At 44.8% G+C, this 23,867-nt stretch overlaps 1 long non-coding RNA gene across 3 annotated transcripts; it reads right to left on the bottom strand.

The window, feature by feature from the left end:
- Positions 1-1,391: 1,391 nt before the first annotated feature.
- LOC149750324 (uncharacterized) lies at positions 1,392-23,843 on the bottom strand. Of its 3 annotated transcripts, XR_016392212.1 has the most exons (4): positions 23,192-23,843; positions 13,282-13,438; positions 9,976-10,758; positions 1,392-7,616 (listed from the first exon to the last, which is right to left on the bottom strand). It is a non-coding gene; the product is annotated as an uncharacterized LOC149750324 (long non-coding RNA). The 3 variants fall into 3 exon arrangements; XR_016392210.1 differs by having other exon boundaries at positions 9,976-13,438; XR_016392211.1 differs by having other exon boundaries at positions 9,976-13,438; positions 23,260-23,843.
- Between the last annotated feature and the right edge of the window lie 24 nt (positions 23,844-23,867).

The raw sequence follows: 23,867 nt of genomic DNA, 5'->3' as shown, positions 1-23,867 counted from the left end.
CTCCTCTCCTAGGTCTTCGCTTTAGCGGATGTGTTTTAGATACTACTTTGTTCTCAACTCTACTTCCAGACAGGACTCAGGGCCAAATCTTATCTAGATACTTCTTGTGGGTGTCTCTGTCTTTGCCTACAAACTTGGCAAGCTTCTTCAGGCAGGAGTGACATATGGTGCATTCCTAAAATAAATTCCTACAGAAAGTGTCATGAAATTGGGGCTCTCAAAGCATCCGGGGGCTGGAATTAAGTGTCAATGGTGAGAAAACTGTTAGGCAGGGCTCAAGACCAAACTTAGACAAAATTGTGAAGCTGGCAGAACTTACCTTCAGACCTACCGCCCACTCTCCGTTCAGCCCTGACCACCCTCCTCCAAGTTTTCAAAGCCCACACACTCTTCCTGCATGTTCTGGTCCCCAATCCCAGGCTTGCCCAAACTGGACAGCCAGTAAGATTCTGGGTCTAATTTTCTATGCTTATGCTTATTCAAATTTACATTTAATTAGCTCTCAATCAATAATAAAAGAGCAAAAATATTGGAACAGATACTTCACTAAAGAAGATACAGGAGGGCTTCCCTGGTGGCACAGTGGTTGAGAGTCCGCCTGCCGATGCAGGGGACACGGGTTCGTGCCCCGGTCCAGGAAGATCCCACATGCCGTGGAGCGGCTGGGCCTGTGAGCCATGGCCGCTGAGCCTGCGCGTCTGGAGCCTGTGCTCCGCAACGGGAGAGGCCACAACAGTGAGAGGCCCGCGTACCGCAAAAAAAAAAAAAAAAAGGAAGATACAGGAACGACAAGTACATGGAAAGATGATAAACATCATTAGCCATTAGGGAGATGCAAATTAAACCCACAATGAGATACCACCATATATTCACTAGGATGGTGAATAATAAATTGCTATCCAAAATTAAATTGTTTTAAAATTAAAAATTTTTTAATTAAAATGACTGATCATACTAAGTATTGGTAAGAATGTAAAGTAGCTGGTAATTCCATACACTGCTGGTGGGATGCAAAGTGGTACAGCCAGTTTGGAAAATAGTGTGGACAGTTTTTTAAAAAGGTCAATATACACGGACCATATGACCCAGCCATTTCACTTCTATTTAGTTACCCAAGAGAAACAAAAGCATGTGTCCACACAAGCACTTGGACACAAGTGTTCAGAGCAGCTTAATTTGGAATTGCCCCAAATTGTAAATGATCTGTATTGGTCTACAGACCAAATGCCACAGACTGCATGACTTAAACAACAGAAGTTCATTTTCTCACAATTCTGGAGGCCAGAAAGTCCACAGTCAAGATTCCAGCAGGGTTCTGGTTCTGTTGAGGGCTCTCTTCCTTGTTTGCAGATGGCTGCTTTGTCCTTTCCTCTGATTATGCTTGGAGAGAGAGAGAGCTTTCTGGTGTTTCTTCTTCTAAGAACACTAATTGAATCCCATCAGAGCCCCACCCTTATGACTTAGTTTACCTTAATTACCTCTTCAAGACCCTATTTCCAAATACAGTAACATTGGAGATTAGTGCTTCAATTTTGGCGAGACATACTTCAGTACATAGCACACCCCAAATGTCCATCAACAGGGGAATAAACAAATAATTATGGTGTAGCCATATAATGGTATACTACCCATCAATTAAAAGAAATAAACTATTGCTTTACTCAATACTGTGGCTAAAACTTAAAATAATCATGCAGAGTGAAAGAAGCCAGGCAAAAAAAGAATGTATACTAGGTCTTCCTATTTGCATTTAGAAATGCAAAGTCATCATTAGCAACAGAAAGCGGATTACTGATGGCCTGGGGATGGGTAAAGCGGAGAGGGACAGGAGGAAGGGATGATAAAGCGGCATGAGAAAATTTATGGGCTTGGTGAGTATGTTCATTATCTTGATTATGTCCACGGTTTCCTAGGTAATGGTTTCATTACCATATCGTCTACTTTAAATATATGCAGTTTACTGTATCAATTATATCTCAATGAAGGCTGTAAAACTTTTAGATTTCATTAGCCCTCACTTGGACAAGTTTAATCCATTTGTAGCAAGGTTGGCCTTTCTTAGGTATCTTGTACAGAGCCATTTCTGGCTCCTTCCTCACTCCTTCATCTCCTTGCCTGAGCCAGGAATTTCTTGTGTTCTGCCAAATATTGAGAGGCCTGCCTATAAAGAAAAACAATAATCAGGTCTAGCAAAGTATTTTCTTCTAAAACATATTGTGAAATCTGAAGACAATGAGTTTGCTCTGTATTAACTTGTCTTTGAAGAAGTGGTGTGCCATGTCTGGGGATGCTAGGCTATCACCTGAGAAATCATGTGAGGATGTGATTATGGACGTATGGTGTCTGCTCTGTGTACCTGGGCGTTGATGGCAGCAATCACCACTAACGTGTCTACTCAATGATTGCTGGTCTTGCAACTTCATTTGTAATTTCAGCATATATATGTGATGATATCCCAGGAGTTCAGGCATCATCCAGGGGCTAAAGCTAAGTCCCCAAGTTCTCAAGCTCCAACGTAGAAGATGTTTCTTGCAACCATCCCCATAGGTAGCAGGGGCTTGTGGATGCTGGTTGGGTCCCAGCTGTGACTAACAGCCAATGTGTGCAGCCTGGTAAAAATGAGGCCTAGCTATCTCTCATTGTGAAAAGCATGGCCATAATACTTTGCAGCTCCTGCCATCAGAAGGTGGAGTCTATTTCCCCACTTCTTGAATTTGGACTGGTCTTGTGACTTGCTTCTTGACCAGTGAGATGTTGGAAAAGTGACACTGTACAAGTTCGAGAACCTAGGCCTAAGAGATCTTGCAGTTCCACCCTAGCCCGCTTGGCATGCTTCTGCAGCCATGTAGCCTGCAGTAGACAATTGGATGACATCAACTGGAGAGGAGCAGCTAGCATCAAGACCCTGGTCCTGTAAGTGAGGTCATCTGAGATCATCCTGCTTTAGTCAACCCACCAGATGACTGCAAACTCATGAGAGACCCCAGGCATGACTGGGAGAACTGCCCTCGTAAGCCCAGTCCCAATGCAGAATCATGAGCAAAAGATGGTTATTGCTGTAAGTGGCTCAGTTTGGGGGTGATAGGTTATTTGTTGTGCAGTCACAGGTAACTGCAATGCTTATCTAAGGACCCTTTGTGAAATCTAAGGCTGTTCCCAGGAAGCTGCTTAGAACCAGTTTCTAGGGTTTTCACTGCCTTGCCTCACAATAGCAGGCAAGTCACTTACCATCTGCACCTCAATTATTTTGCTATTCAGATGGGAACAGCGGCATGTATTGCAGAGGGTGTGTTGTAAAAAGTTATTCTTGTGAGATGTTTCTATATGCAGTTGTGGGAGAGTGAAAAGTTTAGCTACACATTTAGAAAGTGGGTCTATTTTGATAGTGTTGGCTAATAAGTTTTCTTTGTTGAGGCTGTTCTTAAATAGACTTAATGTCAGCCTGTTCTGGTTTTACTAGCAGACAGTCTTCAGACTACTGATTACTATCTCTTCCCTCTCGTTTACCACTGATCCCCTCCCCACGCCCTTCCTGTCACCTTTGGGGCAGGAGACCTGGGGACGTTGCAGCCTTGTACAGCTTTTATCCTTTGCCTTTAGGAAAGCTTTTTATCTTATTTCTATCTTTTGCTCCTAGCACTGTGCCCTACATATAATAGGTGCTCAATACATGTTGAACGATGACACTATTAAACTGCCAATGCTTGGATAGAAGGGCCTAAGGAAGGTAAAAGTTTAGTTATTTCACTAGAGAGAGAAGCTGCCTATTCAAAGAGGCACCTGCTAAAGTCTAGGATGGGTACTACAAAGGACCTTGGGGCAAATCCTATTTTGCAAGAATTGTCTGAGTTGTCCCTTTAATTATGCAAAGATAGAGCCAGTGGTGGCCCATTGTCCTGGAGGAAGGAAGCAAATATGGCAAGCTTTGTGGCTAGGGTTTGGTCTGATGCCTTGTGTGTGGTTGACTGTTGGGAAGAGGTTGGAGAAATATGCATCAGGGGCCAAGGAGTCTACCTGAATGAAAGGGCTTTAATACTCAGACTACATCTCTTTACAGTTTAATATTATTCAACACTTCCGATGCCTAAGATGGTCCCAGCTAAGGTCAGCAGACAGGAAGTGACACCAAGGCTCCCCAAAGGGTAAATTAAATCAATGGCAAGGGTGAGCCTAGAGTGGCCATTTGGGCTCAACACTAGTACTGAGATTATCAGATTAGAAAGGCTGTTGTGGGCAGAATGTGTCTAAGGCTGGAAACCCTTCCTGACCTCGTCACCTAGTACTTTGAGTGAGCTTTGGAATCAATAACTGTGTGCATGTGTGAAACACACAGATGAAACTTCAGGAGCTCAGGTCTTTAGAGGTGAGGAAAGACCGTTATAACAACCAGGGGCTAAAACTCTGGCCTAGTGTAACAGTGTGAGGAAGGACAAGCTCTTTCTCTATTCCTTACACTGTCAACAATTTTATCTCTGATTAAGAGTGTGGGGTGTACATAAAACTCCTAGAAGAGAACATAGGCAAAAAATTCTCTGACATGAATCATACCAACGTTTTCTCAGGTCAGTCTCCCAAGGCAATAGAAATAAAAGCAAAAATAAACAAATGGGACCTAATCAAGTTTACAAGCTTTTGCACAGCAAACCATAAACAAAACGAAAAGACAACCTATGGAAAGGGAGAAAATATTTGCAAACAATGAGACCAACAAGGGCTTAAATTCCTAAATATACAAACAGCTCATACAACTCAACAACAAAAAACCAAACAACCCAATAGAAAAATAGGCAGAAGAACTAAATAGACGTTTCTCCAAAGAAGACATACAGACAGCCAACAGGCACATGAAAAGATGTTCAACATCGCTAATTACTAGAGAAATGCAAATCAAAACTACAGAGATACCACATCACACCTGTCATCATTAACAGGTCTACAAATAACAAATGCTGGAGAGGGTGTGGAGAAAAGGGAATCCTCTTATACTGCTGATGGGAATGTACATTGGTATAGCCACTATGGAAAACAGTGTGGCGGTTCCTCAAAAAACTAAAAATAGAGTTGCTATATGATCCAGCAACCCCACTCCTGGTCATATATTTGAACAAAACTATAATTTGAAAAGATACATGCACCCCTATGTTCATAGCAGCACTATTCACAATAGCTAAGACATGAAAGCAACCTAAATGGCCATCAACAGATGAGTGGATAAAGAATATGTGGTATCTATCTATCTATCTATATCTATATCTAGATATAGATATATTACTCAGTCATAAAAAAAGAATGAAATAACGCCATTTACAGCAACATGGATGGAGTTAGAAATTATCATACTAAGTGAAGTAAGCCAGAAAGAGAAAGGCAAATACCATATGATATCACTTATATGTGGAATCTAAAATATGACACAAATGAACTTATCTATGAAACAGAAACAGACTTGTGGACGTAGAGAACAGACTTGTGGTTTCAGGGGCTGGAGGAGGATGGAGTGGGAGTTTGGGATTAGCAGATGCAAACTAGTATAAATAGAATGGAAAAACAACAAAGTCCTACTGTATAGCACAGGGAGCTATATTCAATATCCTGTGATAAACCATAATGGAAAAGAATAGGAAAAAGAATGTATGTATATGTATAACTGAAACACTTTGCTGTATAGCAGAAATTAGCACAACATTATAATCAACTATACTTCAATTAAAAAAGAGAGTGTGGGGTGTAGAGCTGAAGTACCTGGGTGCAAACCTCAATTCTACCAATTACTACCTTACAGTGTTGTTAAAAGGATTAAATAAGAGCTACGTGTTACTTGCTTATAGCAATACTTCATATGGAGTGAAAGATCAGTAAATGTTGGCTGTGTCCTTTCACAGGTGTAGGCAAGGATCACAGGGCTGAGCAAAATGTCCTTTTTTTCAACTGTGGTCCCATGGGCAGCAATGGCAGATTCTCTGGCTCTCCCTCTGAGAGGCACTTGGAACAAGTAAGGACTGGTGCTTCGTCATGACCATCAACAGTGTGTTCCAGTGCCCATGGTACTGATTTCAGAGGATTGTCATGTCCAGGTGCGAGCTATGACACTGTGTCTCTGGCCGCCTATCCTACACTACGAGCAACTTTAGGTGTCTGTCAGCCTCAAGAAGGCTCTCTTTGTCCCAGCTTCAAGGTGAGCACAGAGGTATGTGCAGGATTTCGACTATCACCAAGGGTAGCCCCAGGCAGGAAAGAAGCCCAGTTTCACCTGGCAACACTGAATCCAAGCTGTCTGATAAGACATTGAATAGAAATGTGACCTAGCTTTGTATACCTTAGCTGGAGTGAAATGTCTCATCCTAACCACCGCAGTGGTTCTTAGAGTGTGGTCCTGGGCCAGCAGCATCACATGACCTGGGCACTGGTTAGAAATGCACAGCTTCAAGCCCCATCCCAGACTCCCTGAATCAGAAACTCAGGGGGTGGGTCCCAGCAATCTCTGTTTAACAAGCTCTTGGGATGATTCTGGTGCTTATGAAAGAGTTGGAGAACCAGCGCTCTCTAACATCCCTGAAAAATGATTGCTTGTCTGACCTCTGCTTGACCTCTTGTGATGGAGAACTCACCACCTCTGAGCATCCCCTTAAACACGTCTTGCCCAAATCAAATTCCTTGTCATTTTTCTTTCATTGGTTCTAGTTCTACCATTCACTTTGGGGAGTGAAAAAAAATAATAACTGAGTACCAGGTAACTTTGTTTACATTGTATTTAGTGAAGAGTTGAATGTACCTTAAATTGTGCAATTGAATTCTATATCCATACTGACAATTTGCATAAAGTATGGATCTTGAATACTAGTGGAGGCACATACTTTAGGGTTTTTGTATACAGATCCTCTGTCAAGTATTTATCGCCCAATAGAATATTTATATATACACAGATTAAGGAAATTCTTATATTTAAAGAAAGTGAGTTGCAGTGTGAGAGGAGGCATGAAATAGTGGAAAAACTCCGACCTAGTGGCGAAAGGACATGAATTCTGCTCCTGGATCTGCTGTTGGTTAGCTCCATGTTATCGAGTGTGCAAGCTACTTGCTCTACACCTTAGTTTCCTCATTTGTAAAATGAGGGGCTTGGATTTATGGTTTATTTGGGGGGATTCTATGAGTCTTACTTTGGGAGGCAACCTTTGTGAGATAAGAAATGCATTTTCATGAGGCATATGTATTGACTGGAAAGATTATATTAAGACAATTTAGGACAAAAATCACACACCTGTTTCTCTAAGCATCACTTACATCCTGTTTTGGAATCTGGATCCTGGTTCTTTTTGCTCTGGAAATTAGCGATAGGTGGCTTGACAGAAGAGAGGACAGGTGCGGGAGGAGCTAACAGGGGCTTTGGAGAAATGAAAGACTTGCTTTCCTGAAATAAGCTCCAGCCTTCAGCCAAATTACTTGTGTAGATTTCCATAAATAATAAAAAAAAAAACCTCATGATAAATATAGGCTCAGTAAAGGGTCTTAAAAATAAGATTGAGGCTTGGGCTGTAGGCTTGGGTAGGGAACCTGAAGCAACTTTCCTCTTTCTTCTACTTTCCTTCTCTTTTCTTCATTCATCCATGAGCATTGATCTGAAAAGGAGACAGTTCAGGACTCTTAGATTACAAGTAACTGATTGGCTGATTTAGTTCAGAAGATATTTATTTTTTGAGTGACGGATGCTGGAGTGGCTACAGCTTTAAAGGAACAACTGAGTCCAGGGAGTGGGCTGCCCTGCTCTCAGCAGGGCACCGGGGGAATCTGTTTTATGGGGTGCTGCTATGAGATGACTCTCTGTATTTGTCTCAACTCAAAATTCAGATTCCCCAGGAAGAGATTCTGATTGCCCACTTAGGTCCTGTGTCCACGCCGCGATCAGGGGAGGAGTCCTGTGATGAACAGCTTCACCAAAAGACCACGGAATGGGGTAGGGCAGCTCCTCAAAAGTATGTGTGTATGTGGGGGATGGTAAGAGTAGGGTCTAGTGGCTGCTACCAGAAGGGGAGGGGTGATGTGCAGACAAACGTCATGGTGTCCAAGGCTCCAGAGCCTCTCAGGAAAAACTGCAAGTGACAGCATCATCAGGTACCACGAAAGGGCTCCCAGGGCACAACTGGGGAATTTCAGGAGCTCTGAGAGCTGCTGGCCTGAAGGCTGACACCCAGTGCCTGGTTTATATCATAGAAGATACAGCCAACTTCTCTTCTACTTCTTATGAATCTTGTAAATAGCTGGCATTCAATAATATTCATTGACTAATTGACTGACTGAATGAATGAATGGCACAGCCCTTACATGGGCTAGGGAGGGACTTCTGTCCTACATTAGCCTGAATTGAATTTGTTTAGAAACTGCTTAATGACAAATCTTTTAGTCACAAGGGATTGAAGGCCATCAGAGCTGTTTAGCAAAAGATGGTCCTTACTGGGATGCCATCTCTGGCAGCCAGGGACAGACCTGAACTAAGGCCTGAATGCCAGGTAGACTCTGCCCCTTGTCTTGTCTCCTCTCTAAATCTGCTTCACTTTTCCATTCAGATGTGGCAGTTGGGCATTCTTTAATTTTTCAGTCCACCTTGTCAGAAAATAGCTGTCTGTGCCTCCAGGATTTGTATCTGCTCTAATCAAGAGGCCAGGGTGACTGAATCTGAGTTACCTTCATTCCCACTCCAAACCTAGAGCAGGGAGGCTATGTGGCCCAGCTTCGGCCAGGGGTCTGCGTCTGGCTCAATCAACCAAAATGGCCAAAGTGGCGCTTGGAGGGGGCGCGTCACCATTATGATGTGGATTTGGGTATAGGGGCAGTTCTTGGAAAAGGAGAGATCTGAGCACACAACCCATCTGGTGTCTCCTACAGAAGACAAATAACATATTTGCTTACATTTGCAGTGCTTTAAGAATACTTGGTATTCATGACCTCATTTGATTCTTGGCCCAACTGCCAAATCAGGTTGGCAAATCAGGTATTAATAGCCTTTCTTCCATATCTACTTTATCTCACTCTGCTGTGGGTCCTGCTTTTTAATTCCTGACTCTCCCATTTGACTTTAGTTTATTGAGGGCAGAGACCAATATTCTGTTGATCTATAGCCCTACTACCTAGCCTGGGCTCTGTAAGCAGTGGTATCTAATTTATATTGATTAAGTTAAATTCCTATTTTCACAGATGTCAAGACTGAGGTCCCGAGTACTGAATAGCTTGCTATATAGGACACACAGCTAGAAGGAAGAGAACCTGATGAATTGTGATGATGAATATAGAATATATATCATTCCTCTCTATCCAGTGGATGATTCTTAGCAATTACAGAGGAGCCCTCAAGAGCCCCCAATTATATCGTGGCTTACGCTAGGTTGCCATCTTAGAGACGGGGTCTGCAACAACTCAGAAAGATCATGCTTTAAGGCAGAGAGCCCGGGCTCTGACGTTAGAGGCCTGAAGTCTGGTGGCCTCCAGGAGAACAGTTTCTGCTCTTCAGGTGGGGTCTTTGCCAGAGGAGGTAGACAAACAGTGAAAGAAGGCAGGTTATCAAAACTTTCAGCTAGGGAATTCCCTGGTGGTCCAGTTGTTAAGACTCCGTGCTTCCACTGCAGGGGGCATGGGTTCGGTCCCTGGTCCGGGAACTAAGATCCCGCATGCTACTCAGCTCGGCCAAAAAAAAAAACCCTTTCGGCTATCTTAGCCGTCTGACAATTGAACTTGATGGGAGAGAGAGGAGAAGGAAGGTGAGGGGAATACTGACTTTTGGGGAAGTTTTCTCCTACGTGACAGGAGGCTTTCAGGGACACCTACAAGCTGGGGTTGATGGTCCCCAAACTGGGTGAGATCTTCCAGTTCTGCTATTTACCAAATGACCTGGGCAAGTCATGTCACCAGGGCTGTGTGAAGGCTAAATGAGAAAATGTAGGGGAAAGCCTTCATGACGGTAGATCATTATATAACCACTCTTACCTCTCTCCATTCAAAGTAGGACAACCAGGAATGTGCCAGGCGAAGATGAAGGCCAAGTCTCTTTCCTCAAAGATCTGATGGTCAAGGGAGGGGAGGAGACGGCAGTGCAAAGTGGCGAGGGCTCTGAGTGCGGGTCAGTCCTGTGTGACCCAGAGAGGAAACCTCCTGTGTGTCTTCAGGATGGTCAGGAAAGTGTTCCCAGAGTGTGGAGATTTGGAGCTAGGTCTTCAAGGGTAGGTAGGAGTCCACTAGGCAGAGGAAGTTTTGTTTGCAGGAAGTAGTGAAGGATGATTTTGAAGAGATGGAATTACAAAAGGGCCTGAGGCTGATATCACTACTGTCAGAGTCATAATATTTATGCTGTATAGGCCACACTTGGCCATCTGATTTCAGGGGTCCCAACCAGAAGGCTCTTTGAAATCACAGGCTCTTAAGATTTCCTTTTCCCAGCTTGCTGGTGGCGTCCATTCTTCTGTTCATCTCCGTTTCTTCAGAGCTAGAAGAGATCTTGAGGATGATCTGGTGCTATCCTCTGCTCCAAGGTAGGAATGGGTTGGTGTTATTGACGATGCGAATGTGCATGAGAGATGCTCCAGTCAGTAACTGGGGACATAGAACCCAGAACCGACTCTCCTAGAGCTCTTGTTCTCTATTGAGATGCTTCTCTTCTTGGGTCCCTTTTAAGTTTCAAATCTTCATTTCAGGTAATAGTTGAGGTATTATTTATTTATACTTCACATTTCAAGTCCTTCCTTGGTAGCAGTTTATAAAAAAGGAGAGAAGCTGAGTCAGGGAAGAAACAAACAGAATGGGAGGGCTGAAGGCGTCACCAACAAGAAGATAAGTTTCCTCGGCGGTTAGTGGGTTCAGCATCCGTAGCAAGCCCACCCAGTGGAAAGGCTCCTTATCCAAACCACAGGCCTTGGGAACTCTGAGACCCAGGAGCGCTATTTTCATCGTCAATGACTGGAAGGAACCCGGGCGTAGAATGTTAAGGGTTGGGGGGTTTATCAGAATCAGTTGTTATTATTTTATTTCCTTCTTTCCTTTCCTTCTCACTTCCCGTATTAGTGACCTGGTGTCACAGCCCCAGAAGACAGCAACCCAGGGATGGAGAATGAGGCACGTGAGAGAGGGGAATGTGGAGCAGATGGCATCTGTAGACCCAGCTGTAGCTCACGAGGGAGGAGGGCAGGGCAGAGAATGGGTCACTGTTGGAGCAGCTGGAGTGACAGGGGACAAGTGGGCTGCCTGCGGTTATTAATAGGCATTCGGACATAGAGTTACGACCAGTGGCTTAACTTAGGGGGAGAACAGTCACACCCGGCCACATCCGCGCCCCACACCACAGACACCTGAAGTGTGCAAAGTGCCTGTTCTGAACCCAGCTCGCCCAGGATAGGAAGCAGGCTGCCTCTGGTGGGAGTAGGGAGATCGGAGCTCGCTCAAGCTGTATGTTGTGGTTCTGCCTCTCTCTGTAAAAAGAAGGAAGGATGGAAAGAAGGAAAGAGTGGGGGGAAGAAGAAAGGAAGGAGGGAAGGAAGGATCGAGAGAGAGAAACACCAGGTTGCTCACATTAAAACCTAAACTCAGGCCAAGCCCCCATATGTTTCTATTCTCCCACACCTAGCCTCACGTCTGAGTGGGGAAATTGTCCCATTTACCCATGAGAAATTCTACTTATGATATGCTGGAGGCCCAGAAGAGGAGCAAGGGAATCTAAACGCCAAGAGGCAAGGAATGAGCGCAGACTGCCAGCCCTGACCCGGGAGGGTGCGTGAGGCCTGCGATGGGGATGGTGACGGGGCGTGGGATGGAGTCCAAATCTCAGACTTCCTCTGCGCTCTCCTTGGCCCCAAACGGACATCTTCAGTCCATCCTCCATGCCTGGAGACACCCTCTGGACCAGGGATTCTCTGAACTGGAGGCTACACTCACTGCGTCTCAAGTGGAGGGGTTCGGCCTGGCCCTGGGCTGGGAGGGCTGAGAGCCTGCATAGCCTCTGAGCTTGAAGGGTGGGTGGGGCTGCCCCAGGTGTCACTGCTCGGCTGTCACAGCTTGGCCTGCCTCCCGCAGTCCGGATCTAAAAGCCTTCCCATATCGGAACCTGAAAGTCTTCCTGTGCATAAACGGGTGGATCTTGGATTCTGCCCCAACTCACACCACTCCTGTAACTTAATGGCTCTGGGCCCCAGTTTATATACAAAGGGGTTATTAAAAGTACCCAGCGCATAGTTTTTTGGTGAAGATGAAACGTGAAAGGCATGAGAAGTGCTGGACACCAGCCTGACACACTGAGGTGTCCGAGAAAGGTTATTTTTGCTGCTATTCTCCTCCAATCTCAGTGTGTTCTTTCACAAAGCCAGTGGACACCAGAAGACTTGGTGAGAAAGTTAACACAAAAACCAACCCTCTGGAGGAAATGGATTCCGACTAGGAAAAGTTTGGGGATCGAAGGCTGTTACCCGTGACTGGGTCTAGGGCTTCTGCTACTTATTACTGAGTTATCACATTAAATAGCTTCCCTGAGCCTCAGTTTCCTTATTAGCAAAGTCGGTTAAAAAGAATACCTGCTTTATAGGAATTTTTTTTTGAGGGCCCAAAGAGGTAATATAATCCCATCTGTCTTTATTGAGGATTTACTAGACTGCAGGCACAGTTCTTAGAGCTGCCCATGCATTACCTCAATCCTTAAAACCACTTCAGATTGTGGGCGTTTACATACATCCAAACTTATCAAATTTAAAACATTAAGTATGTGCAGTTCTTTGTATCAATTATACTGCAATAAAGCTATAGAAAAGCACTTCAGGAGGTAGGTACGATTTTTTAAATCCCCATTGTGCAGATGAAGAGACTGAGGTTTAACAGACACGTTAAGTAAATTGTCCTAGAACACACAGCCAGTCATAACAGAACTGGGATTCAAACACAGACAGTCTGGTTCTAGAAGCTATACTCCTAGTCAGTGCACCTATGGGTAAAAGTGTTTTTGGAACTGAAAATGCTGTTTCCATGTTGGTTGTTGTTACAAGTGGTGGCCTAGTTGGTAGGTCAGCGGCATTGTCCTTGTACGCCAAATGAGGGCATGTGAATCAACTCCTAACCTATTGCCTGGTACCCAATAAGCTCTCAGTCACTCTGCCATCCCTTGCTGTTGTCCCCAAGAGACGACAAGATGCAAAAGAAAGAATGTCAATTCCATCACGTGTAAAGCTATGGGAGGGTGGAGTAGGGGGTGGGTTAAGGGCAAGTAATAAAATAATAAAGAGACAGATCACACTGCTGTAAGCAATGGCACCTTACCTGGGCATCAACACAATCCAAAGAAACAAAGGGAAGTCTTCAAATCGGGATCGAGCCACCTTTAGTTCAACAGGAAGCACAAGATCATTTCCCTGACGTTCCGCTGGCCTGACAGGCCGCCCTCTGGGGCTCCCACTGGCCCACGCGGGGCTCCATTCTGTAACCCAGAAAGCACGCAAACGTCATCCCACAGACCTGACCAGTGTCGCGAGACTCATGTCACGTCTGTGAGCAAAAGGTGAACAGCCTTCAACTCTGCAAGGCAGAGCCGTTTAAAAAGTTTCTTTGGATAAGTCAGACATAGAAAGACACATACTGTATGATATCACTTATATGTGTAATCTAAAAAAATACAACAAATGGGACTTCCCTGGTGGTGCAGTGGTTAAGAATCCGCCTGCCAGTGCAGGGGACGTGGGTTCGAGCCCTGGTCCGGGAAGATCCCACATGCCGCGGAGCAACTAAACCCGTGCGCCACAACTACTGAGCCTGCGCTCTAGAGCCCGTGCTCACCGCAGCTAGTGAGACTGTGTGCTGCAACTACTGAAGCCCGGGCGCCTAGAGCCCGTGCTCCACAGCAAGAGAAGCCACCGCAATGAGAAGCCTGTGCACCGCAACGAAGAGTAGCCCCCACTCGCCGCAACCAGAGAAAGCCCTCACGCAGCAACGAAGACACAACGCAGCCCCCACAAAAATAAAAATAAAGAGTAAATAAAAAATACAACAAACTAGTGAATAAAACAAAAAAGAAGCAGACTCACAGATATAGAGAACAAACCAGTGGTTACCAGTGGGGGTAGGAGGGGGAATCTAGGGGTGGGGGAAAAAGGGGTTATTATGAGATTATATGAAATCATGTGTGTGAAACTTTTGAAAAGTGTAAAGCACTATAGAATTTAAAGAACCTTTCATTCAGTGAAAATAAAAAACAAATTTTGGGGGGTAGAAATCTGGAAAGCTCCATGCCAAAATAGGAAGTATTTTACCATTTGGGCTTGAATGTTTTCTATGGTGCCCTTAGTCACTTTATGGAGCTCATGTTTTCCGGACTGGACTGTTACTACTTAACAGTTCGTGGCTGAACTGCAGACCTACATAATCAGCTGCCCACGTGACATCTCCACTTGGGGGTGGGGCGGTGCTCTCACACCGAGCATGCCTAACAGTGAGCTGCTGAGATGCTCTCTGCTTTCCATTAATGGCAATGCTATGCTTTCAGTTGCTCAGGCCGTAAACCTTGGCGTCATCCTTGACCCCTCTTTCTTTCCCACCTCTTCCAATCCACCAGCAAAGCTAGCTGCTCTACCCTCAAAATATAGTTTACAATTCTGACCACCCTTCACCACACTCCTGGTCACCCCCATCGTCTAACCTGCTGCTATCTGTTGCCAGAATTATTGAAGAGACTCCGCATCTCATGCCCCTGCCCTTGTTTCTGCAGCCCACTGTGAACCTAGTGGCCTGAGTGTTCCTGTTAAAGATGGACCACGCAACTCCCCTGCTGAACGCTCTTCAATGGCTCCCATCTCATTCAAAGTGTCAACTTAAAAACACACAACATAAGAGTTGTCGAGTTTCAGGGACTTACTAAGGACTGTAGCCCGGGAGACAGCCACTGAGCTCTGAGGAACTGCTCCAAATTAGGGAGTCAGTTTACATACAAATTTTGGGGGCTAGGGAACACATGCAGTTAAGCATGCATCTTGGTAGAAGAGTGTTGCTGGTCACAAAGAACAGACATCTCAAGTTAATGACTTTAGTGCTTTTCTGTGTATGGAAGATGCAAGAATCTGGGGTCATTGAAATTCTTCCTGAGACATGTGTCTACTATCTAGCGGCCCATTTATCCTGAGCACAGAGTGCCTCATCTTGTTTTGCCTTCTGAATTCCTCTCAGGGCACACTGTGAGTGGGAGACCCCAGTGGGTTGCGACTTCACCCTGGTAGAACTGGGTGATGAGTAATGCTTTTTGTTCTTCTTTGTTCACAAGAGTAAAAGCCAAAGTCCTCCTTTGACTGGAAAGTACCCCATGATCTGGCACCCCATTACTTCTCCTACTTCTTGCTACCCTGGAACTCTCATACCCATTAGGGTGGCCTCCTTGCTCTTTTCTTCAATACACAGGTACGATCCTGCCTCAGGGCCTTTGCACTGTTGTTTCCTCTGCCTGAATGCTCTTCCCCCATATCTGTATGGTTGGCTTTCTCAATTTCTTCAGTTCTTTATTTCAAAAGTCACCTTGCTAAGGAGGAACTTCTCTGGCCACTCTGAAATATAACCTCTTCTAACATTTCATCTTCCACTCTCTCCCTCCACTGCCTTTTTTCCCTTCTTAACACAGATCCCTCTGTAATATTATATTGTGTATTTTACTTGCTTATTCTATTTGTCTGTCTCTCCTATTAGAAGATGTGATTTATGAAGGGCGTTTTGTCTATTTTTGTTCACTATTGTATCTCTAGCGCCTTGAATAGTGCCTGTCACATAGTAGACACATGCATAAATGTTTGGTGAGTAAATGAATGAATGGAATAAAAAACAAGGGACACAGAATTAGCTGTGGACCCTTTAGCAAGTAATTTGTCCTCTCTAGACTTGGGCTTCCTTGGATGTAAAATTGAGTTATTGCATTAGATGGCGCTAAGTTTCCCCTCAAATGACATGCAGCTAGTCTCTGAGTGAACTTGAAGAACTAGAAGTAATTGTGTGGCAAGAAAGGGCCAGAAGAGGGTCTGAAGATTTGGGTTCAAGCCCCAGTGATATCCATGGTCTAGGTTTTGGTTTCCACAACAATTGAAGAGGCTCCACCCAGTGATCACGAAGGTTACTTTCAGCACTTAAAGTGTAAAACTAGGGACCTCCCTGGTGGCACAGTGGTTAAGAATCCGCCTGCCAATGCAGGGGACACGTGTTCGAGCCCTGGTCTGGGAAGATCCCACATGCCATGGAGCAACTAAGCCCGAGCGCCACAACTACTGAGCCTGCGCTCTAGAGCCCGTGAGCCACAACTACTGAGCCCGCGTGCCACAACTACTGAAGCCCGTGTGCCTGGAGCCCATGCTCTGCAACAAGAGAAGCCACCACAATGAGAAGCCTGTGCACCGCAGCGAAGAGTAGCCCCCGCTCTCTGCAACTAGAGAAAGCCCACGCGCAGCAACAAAGACGCAACGCAGCCAAAAGTTAAAAACAAATAAAGTTACTTAAAAAAGAAGTGTAAAACTAGAAAAAAAATGTCATTAAAAAAGAGAGAAATATGGCCGCCATACTCCTCAATACCACACGGTGGCGAGGTTGTCCACCATGGTCTCTAGGAGGGCATTGCTGTGCCACGTCCATAACTACACAGCTCCTGCTCTCATAAAATGTATTTTTCACGAACAACTGTGAGAGTTGCTCATTCATCAGATCTTACTGGTTTATTTAAATAAGAAATAACAAAAATCTTTAAATTGATTTTTTTTTTCTGATAAGGAGGCATTAATCTCAAAAGCAAGACAGTGAGCTGAAGTTTCAATTAAGTCTTGGTCACCAACATGATTTAAAGACGGAGATTTGAAAAGCTGAAGAATAAAAGAAGTCTATGCCTGTGTTAGGTGAGTAAGACCACAGCTAAGCTAAATTACTGAATAGTTCTAAAAGTACCTAGCCACATGTCTGTCTGCATATAACTTAAGAATGTTCCCTCCAGGAGGTGGAAAAGATAGGCAAGCAATGGACTGTTTATATTCCAGGAATTTTTGTTTGCTTGGAAGAGTCATTAAAGACTCTGAAAAATAAAAGTGATTGTAAACAGTGATGGCATTCGCAGTGTGCCCTCAATTCATAGGAGTCATTATCAATATTGTTATTAATATTATTATTATTGTCATCCTCGGGTCTATCTTTTTTACCTCCTCTACCATCTCTCTAACTTGCAATAATGCTTTCAGCTTGAAATCTATTTCATTATTACCAAAAAAAAAAAAGATTTTGTGGTTCTTTATTCTAATAGTATTGCATGGTTATTTTAGCTATATGGAAAATAAAAGTAAAACGAAGGCAATACAAATTACCCATACTCCACCACTCAGCTCAGAAATAATTAATAATGAGATTTTGGGTACTACACTTGATTCACACAGACGCACGCATGCACCCACACACATTTGTAATCATATTGTATGAAGGATTTTTTCACTACTTTTTCATTTATTGTTATACTATGCACATTTCCACATCCTTAAAATTTTTCTTAATGATCATTAATAATAACATACTTTTCTGATTAGAAAATCAGTACATTTTAATGGTAGAAAATACTGAATAGTACAGGACAAAGAAAATATATCACTCCTAGACTGGAGATAATCATCTAGACTGGAGATAATTATTCACATTGCTAAAAAAAAATAAATTTGTTTATTTATTCATTTATTTATTTTTGGCTGAGTTGGGTCTTTGTTGCTGCGCGCAGGTTTTGTCTAGTTGCGGCGAGCGGGGGCTACTCTGCTTTGCAGTGCACGGGCTTCTCATTGCGTTGGCTTCTCTTGTTGTGGAGCACGGGCTCTAGGTGCGTGGGGTTTAGTAGTTGTGGCGTGCGGGCTCAGCAGCTGTGGCTCACGGGCTCTAGAGCGCAGGCTCAGTAGTTGTGGAGCACAGGCTTAGTGGCTACGCGGCATGTGGGGATCTTCTCTTGTTGTGGAGCACGGGTTCTAGGCATGCGGGCTTCAGTAGTTGTTGCTCACGGGCTCTAGAGCGCAGGCTCGGTAGTTGTGGTGCATGGGCTTAGTTGCTCCACGGCATGTGGGATCTTCCTGGACCAGGGCTTGAACCCGTGTCCCCTGCATTGGCAGGTGTATTCTTAACCACTGCACCACCAGGGAAGCCCGGTTTACATTTTGATATATTTCTTTCAATAATATTAATGCAAACATACATTCCATAAAATTAGAAATATATTACATATACAATTCTTTTTCTTGATTTATCCAATTTACTTAAAAAAATTTTTTAAGATTACAACAGATAGTTTTCTATCTTTTTTTCCTTTCCACTTTATGTGACCATTTTCCCAGTCATTACATGTTCTTCAAAAACCCCAATTGTACGGATAATCTTCCCTTTAATTCTCTTTTGATTGGACCTATTTGGGGTCCCTGATTGAAAGGCTTAAATGAAATCCTTGCAGACCCAGCATGGTCGTAAGAGGTTAATTTCATAGAGAGCCGTCCCACGGGGCTAGCTCTGCAACCAGGCTGAAAGAAGCAGAAATTACGTTTGATCTTTATTCCTTGATTAAAAGACTCTGATCATTGTTAAAATGCAACTTGCTCTCCAGAGATGAGACATTCTAAACAGTTGCCATGGGACTTTCCTGGCGGTCTGGTTAAGACTTCGCCTTCCAATGCAGGGGGTGTGGGTTCAAGGCCTGCTTGGGGAGCTAAGATCCCACATGCCTCGTGACCAAAGAACCAAAACACAAAACTGAAGCAATATTGTAACAAATTCAATAAAGACTTTAAAAATGGTCCGTATCAAAAAAAAATCTTAAAAAAAAATAAAGAGCTGCCATGGTACAGTTGTTTTCTGAACTGAGGTCTTTGTAGGAGATGCAAGGGAGAAGAAAGGAGGGAAGATTTCTTACCATTTTGTTGTTTCAAGCCCCATTAACTCTCAGAAGACAGGAATTAAAATACTATCGATTGTGATAAGAACATTTACAATTTATTGAGCACCTATTATGTATTAGGTACTGCAGGGAGTCCTCCTGACTTCATCTAATCCTCAAAACAGCCTCATTCTAGGGCTTCCCTGGTGGCGCAGTGGTTGAGAGTCCGCCTGCCGATGCAGGGGACATGGGTTCGTGCCCCGGTCCGGGAAGATCCCACGTGCCGCGGAGCGGCTGGGCCCGTGAGCCATGGCCGCTGAGCCTGCGCGTTCGGAGCCTGTGCTCTGCAACGGGAGAGGCCACAACAGTGAGAGGCCCGCGTACCGCAAAAAAAAAAAAAAAAAACCAACCAAACAGCCTCATTCTATAACAAATGAAATGGAGACTCAGAGGAATGAAGTGCCTTGTCCACAGTGACATTGACAATGATTTGGTCCCGAGTGTTTGGCTCCAACTTCTGTCCTATCAGCCCTACCACACATTGTCCCAAAACATTTACTGAATGTCATATTACTGCAAATGGGGTTTATGAATCAGGAACTAGGGCTCCTCTCCTGAAATGGTGTACTGTGAGAGGTGAGAGGGGTGGGCTGACTCTTGGAAAAGCCGAACATCTGCCTGAGGGATTTTAGCACCAAAGTACTTATTTAAAATACTTCCCAGAAGACCTGAGGAGAGAGTGATATTCATTTACCAAATCGTGCTTTAGGCTCAAATAATAACAATAACTACTACTACTTGACAGACTCTGTGCTAAGCACATAATATACATCCTGTCATTTAATCATTCTAGGAGCCCAGTGAGATAGTTATTATCCCCAATTTCCAGATGAGGGAGCTAGGGGGACCAGGGGATTAACTTGCCTAATCGCAAAGAGTGAGTATGGATTCCGATCCAGTTAAAAGCCAAGGCCCCAAACTTTAATCATCAGAATCTATGATGCCTGTTCGCCTGTTTGTTTTTTTCTCCCTCCTTCTTTCTCCCTTTTCTTTCTTTCTTTCTTTATTCTTTTTTTTAAGGGAAAAACCCTGGTTTAACTCTCAGTCAAGAAGCCTCTGTAGGGCTTCCCTGGTGGCGCAGTGGTTGAGAGTCCGCCTGCCGATGCGGGGGACACGGGTTCGTGCCCCGGTCCCAGAAGATCCCACATGCCGCGGAGCGGCGGGGTCCGTGATCCATGGCCGCTGAGCCTGCGCGTCCGGAGCCTGTGCTCCGCAACGGAAGAGGCCGCAACAGTGAGAGTCCCGCGTACCACAAAAAAAAAAAAAAAGCCTCTGCAGTTTCCTAGGGTGCAATTAACTAATTACTTCCCTTGAGTGCTTCTGAGTGTGATGGGTAGAGGAAAGAAGAAAATAAATACGTTTAATATCTAGTGGGTGCTAGGCAGCATGCTAAGAGCTCTTGTAGGACTTGTCTCATTTAATCCTACAAACCTCTATAAAAATCAGGTTCTATTTTTACATCTCTTTAAAAATAAGGAAACTGAGGTTCAAACAGGTACCCTGCCCCAAGTCACATGGATTTCAAAGGACAGAGCCAGGAGAAAGCATGATCTTCTGACGTTAAGTCCATTGCCAAGCCACATCACCAATTGCTATTATTTTCTCCCTGCCTTATGCTATACCTTTCAGTGTGATAGAGAAAATGATTCTTTTTGGGGTGACATTTGTCACCCCTTGCTTAATAGTGGTGAAATCTTGGTAATTCTACTTGCCTGTCAAAGTCTTTTGCAATCTGCCCTTTTTTTATTTAGTAAAGTTTATTTTCCATCGCTCCCTTTTTGCTCTCTTACCTCTTCTCAAGCTGGTATTTCTGTGATTTCTATCCACTGCATTAATTTCCATTTCCACGCTTCCTATTCTCCACTAATCAAGCTGTATACACCTTTGGATGCCCGACTTAAGCACCTCCTCATCCATTCCTCATCTATTCTCATCCTCAGAGATGGTAACATTGGGTCACCTCCCAGCCCTACTCAAAAGCTTTCAGGGCTAAACTTTTATCTGCTAAACCAAACACAGACTTTTTTTTCTCAGCCTGGTATTCAAGTCAGTCATTCAGTCACAAATATGTACTGAGAACCAATTACGTGCCAGGAGCCCTCTAGGTGCTGGGACAGCTTTGGAGAATCAGAGGGTTGCTGCCCTCATGGTGAACAAGCTAGACATTAAATAATTACAAATAGTCAATTAAATATTTACTTGTCTGAAACAAGTAATTACAAGGCCCTCGACAAATCTGGCCTCAACCTATCTTTTCAGAGTTCTTTCTCATTCTTTTACTGTATCCCTGGGCTTACTCAGGCTTCCCCACCTCTGTGGTGGGTCCATGTTCACCCTCCAATCCTGAATGCAGGTTCCTCCCTGTTCCCCTACATCCACCTCCAGGACTGGCTTTAGTTCTGCCTCTTCCATGAAACCTGGCTAGACAACTTCTGCTAGACAGCTTTAGCCTGAAGGATATTCCCTCATTTGAATTCCTAGCACTTATCCATTCAACAAATATTTACTGAATGACTTCTTGAAATGTTTGATGAATGACACTTCATGAAAGATTTAAGTTATGTGGGTAATTAGACTTTTCCTACTGAGAGGGATCAAGGATTTTTTTTTCTTCTTCTCTTCTGGGTGGGGAAGAAGTAGAGATCAAAACTGTATAGTAAAACATACAAAACTATCAATAAGCAAAGTGACAATAAAAATTGCCCAATTACTCATAATCCTACCACTTGAAAGAGATCACCACTGATAATTTTTCTCTATATCTTTTTAGTGTTTTTGTTTTTTTTTTTCTGTTTGTTTCTCTCCGTGTGTCTACATCATTTTGGAAAATTCCTTCTTCCTCCAAATTAAATTTTTATCAAGAAAACCTTTCTTCTTATGGTCTTTTTAAAAACATGAAATACCTCTACCCCCTCCTTACTTGATCTCTTCTGCTTGGGAGTGCCATAGTTTTATTCTGAACAAAATTTAGGGAGTTTACTCAAAGACTCATCCATATCTTTTCCAGTTCACTGATCCTATGCACAATAAGAATCTGAACACTCTTTTAGGGCATTTACTCAGAAATTCTTTCTCAAGCCCTACTGCAGTTGACCTTTGGTATGGCACTCTACCCTAACTTCTTCAAGGCCTGAAATGGGTGGGACACTCATGTGGGACACATGAGTGTAGCCATACTCATGTACAAGCCACAGAATGTCAGGCCTACAAGATCATAGGAGATCTTCCAGTCCACCCCCTCACTTTGAGGTTGAGCAGTCGGTTGAGTACTTGCCCAAGATATTGCAGCTGGTGGCAGCAAAGCTGGAGATGCCAGCCCTGGCTTTCTTTCCAAATTGCCCCACTGTCTTCAGTGTGTCTAACAATTACCCTCAAACTATAATTAGACAAAAAACACTCAGTGGATGCCAAATAAATCGGATCTATTCCTACCACGGAAGGGGAAAAGTTTAGTAGAGATCAGGCTAGATCTCTCAGCATGGGCTTGTTTTGAAATGTCAGAGAACCATCTCACTGGAAATCTATATTGCCGTGAAAGGATTAAAGCACAGAAGAAATATTAGGGACCATCTCTTTCTTTCTTTCTTTCTTTCTTTCTTTCTTTCTTTCCTTTCTTTCTTTCTTTCATGTTTGAGAAGTGGAGGACAACGAAAGGATGTAGAAAAGTCAGCCTTGCTCATAAACTGCAGTATCGTTTTCATGTATATTCAGCTTTGGTTCTTAATCTGATTTCTGTTAAGGTCACTGTGATCCAAGGTGCAATTCCCCCCAGGCAAAAAAATTCCAAGATTTGTAGAGAAACTGAGCCTCTTCAGAGAGACCAAGCCCACTTCACCGACAGCTTTCCCACCCTCAGTTTGCGCTCCAGTAAAGTGGTCTTTCCTCTGAATTCTAAAAATCAACGGTATTGGAATATCTTCTTACAGGAACCTAGGAAAGGGCGAGCTGTATGCAGTCTTCACAGAGGCGAGAACTGTAGTTTTAAGAGTGCTAAAGAACATTCCAGTGGGCCTGAAGGTCTTACTAGATGAAAGGTTACGGAAGGAGTCGGGGTGCAATTCAGTCGGACTGGAGTGGAAGCTGATCCACCTGGTAGGACTAGGGCAGAGGCAGCTCCAAGAGAAGGGAAAATCCAAAGGTAAGAAGGCGCTGGAGAAGAAAGAGCTCTCCCGGGGCCCGCAACCCAGCCCGCTTCTCCTCTGCTCACTCTCAAAATCTCACTTTAGGATGAAGAACACAGATGCTGCCCAGTGGAATCCCTACCTCTTATCGGCAAACAAAGGGAACGGTCTCCTTCACCCTTTTTGGTCTGAATGAGGGCTCGGCTTTACCTTTGAGTATCCACCCATCCTTCCTCAGGCGCCCAATGAGGCCGCAGCCTCTTCCTGACGGGCGGTGTTGAACTCTCCCAGGAAACGGACAGGTACCTCGGACCAATGGTTGGAGATGCGGGGGTCCAATGGGAGAGAGAAATGGGTCAACCTGGGGTTTGAGAATGAGAGAGCCCGCACGTTGGGGCGGGAGGAGGGGGGGAGGGCGACGTAGGCGCAGGGGGTGGAGAGGGGCGGGGCGGGCGGCTGGCGGGGCAGCCCCAACCGCGGCTGGAGGAACCTGCGGACCGGTCAGCGGCGGCCAATGGGAAGGCAGGATGGTGCGGGGGCGGGCCCGGGCGCCGTGAAGCCCCGCCTCCTAGGGTCCGCAGGGCTGGGGCGGAGCCAGGTCCGCGTCAGGTGGTCCCGGGCGTGCGGACGGCGCAGGGGGCGGGGCGCGGCGCCGAGCGGTGAGCGGCGGCCGGCTGGCGGCACCGGGCACCAAGCTGCGCGAGCAGGTACCCGCGGCGGAGGTGGCCAGGCCGCCCCAGGGGGCGAGCGCGAAGGCGGGGGCTCCGGCCCGCCGCGCCCCCATGCTGCGGTGAGCACTACGCGCTCCGCGCACTTGT

The sequence above is a fragment of the Delphinapterus leucas genome, chromosome 2, assembly GCF_059928025.1.
Source record: "Delphinapterus leucas isolate spDelLeu-1000000601 "Yukka" chromosome 2, BTC_Dleu_Yukka2, whole genome shotgun sequence".
Taxonomy (NCBI): domain Eukaryota; kingdom Metazoa; phylum Chordata; class Mammalia; order Artiodactyla; family Monodontidae; genus Delphinapterus; species Delphinapterus leucas.
This window is presented reverse-complemented; position numbering and strand designations above follow the sequence as displayed.